Source organism: Miscanthus floridulus, chromosome 6 (assembly GCF_019320115.1).
Source record: "Miscanthus floridulus cultivar M001 chromosome 6, ASM1932011v1, whole genome shotgun sequence".
Taxonomy (NCBI): Eukaryota; Viridiplantae; Streptophyta; class Magnoliopsida; order Poales; family Poaceae; genus Miscanthus; species Miscanthus floridulus.
The window spans coordinates 58814286-58816062 of record NC_089585.1 but is presented as its reverse complement, the minus strand read 5'-3'; the positions used below and the strand labels follow the sequence as shown (position 1 = coordinate 58816062).

Genomic DNA, 1777 nt, shown 5'->3' with positions numbered 1-1777 from the left:
TCTGAAGTTTACAATTGTCATTAATAAGTACCAACATGCATTTCTAGCATTATGCTAGGGATGACAACCTAGTAATAAGTGATGCTAAGAAATGCCAACAAGCATTTCTGGCGCCGTTGCCGGGGAGGGGCACATGGCTAAAGAGAATAGACCAAATAAATACTTATTGATAAAATCATAACCTCTGCTTTAGTAGGCTTACCCTTATTTGTATTTGTTCATATCTTATATAGGGTATTGCAGACTTGGTTGTGATTCACCAACAATTTCTAATCAAATCAATCGAATCAGGAGGAAGCTCAACACCAGTTCCTGAAGTCATGGCTAAGAAGACTCTACGTGAATTCTCTACTCCAAGCATTAAGAACATCAGCACTGGACCAACACTCAAAACCAACAATCTTGAGTTTGAGCTCAAGCCAAGCATCATCAACATGGTGCAAAGCTACTCCATTTAGTGAAAAGGCACATAAAGATGCTAGTGCTCACCTTCAGAATTTTCTAGAGATTAGCAGCACAGTTGTCATCAAGGACGTTGCTCAAGACATCATACTACTTCACCTATTTCCATTCTCACTAGTGGGAAGAGCGAAGCAGTGGTTCTACATCAACAAAGATCACATCAACACTTGGGCAAGATGTTCAAAGGCCTTTCTAGAAAAGTTCTTCCCTATAGGTAAGACCAATGCCTTAAGAGGAAAGATTTGAAACTTCCAACAACAAAAAGGAGAAACCATTCTAGAAGCATGAGAATGTTTTTCAGGAATGCATTTCAAATTGTCCTCATCATGGGATGGAAGATTGGTTGCTCATGCAAAGTTTCTACCATGAATTAACTCAAAAAGCTCATGAACAACTCGATGCCACTGCTGGAGGATCATTTATGTCACTCACCCTTGGATAAGCTAAAACTCTTATAGAAAATATGGCCTCTAATCAAGGCTAGTCATCATGCAACATTCAATTATGCAATAAGAGTGAAGAAGTACCAGAAGAGGTGTGTGCACTATCAACTAAGAAGGACATACTATTGAATTGGCTTGAATAGCGAGCCAATTATAAGAAAGATCGTTAGGCTATTCAAGATGCATTCATTGCTCAGAATGTATGTCGAGAATATTTGGGGGTTGAATTACCTGAATATCAGGAGGATGCAAACATCATCATCAATAACTCTGCTCCACAACAATAGAGACAAGGGTGGAATCACCAACAACGGTCGAGTTACCAAGGTAAGTACCTAGGTAATAGCTATAATACTCCTAAGCAACCATCCTTGAGAGACCTGATCTTAGAACAAGCTAGGATTAATGAGAATGTTTCTTAGAAGCTTGCTTTTAATGATAAGGTCCTAGAAAGCATAAATACTAAAATGGATAGTTTTTCTTCTGCTATGAAAGACCAACTTAGCTATAATAAAAAGATAGAATCCCAATTAGCCCAGTTGGCTGCTACTTTGCCTTTTGCCACAACCTTGAGAAGGTAAATGCTACAACTACAAGAGGTGGCAAGTCTACTCATGATCCACCATATCCAACAAGGACAGACAAGACACCGGTGGTAGTGTAGGAAGAGGAGAAAACAAACGATGAAGTTGAAGAATTTGGGCCACAAGAGCGAGAATTACAACAAGATTTTCATGACACGACTCTCCTACCATTTCCACGCTAAAATTGGAAAACCAAAATGGATGAGCAGTTTGGTGAGTTCATAGAGGTAATTCAAAAGCTATATATCAATATTCTGTTGCTAGATGCCATATAGGTACCTACCTACG

The 1777-nt window shown here is 39.1% G+C and overlaps 1 non-coding gene across 1 annotated transcript; it reads right to left on the bottom strand.

Annotated features, from left to right (window-relative positions):
• Nucleotides 1–687: 687 nt before the first annotated feature.
• LOC136461989 (small nucleolar RNA R71) lies at nucleotides 688–795 on the bottom strand. Its single transcript, XR_010760520.1, has one exon. It is a non-coding gene; the product is annotated as a small nucleolar RNA R71 (small nucleolar RNA).
• Nucleotides 796–1777: the final 982 nt, after the last annotated feature.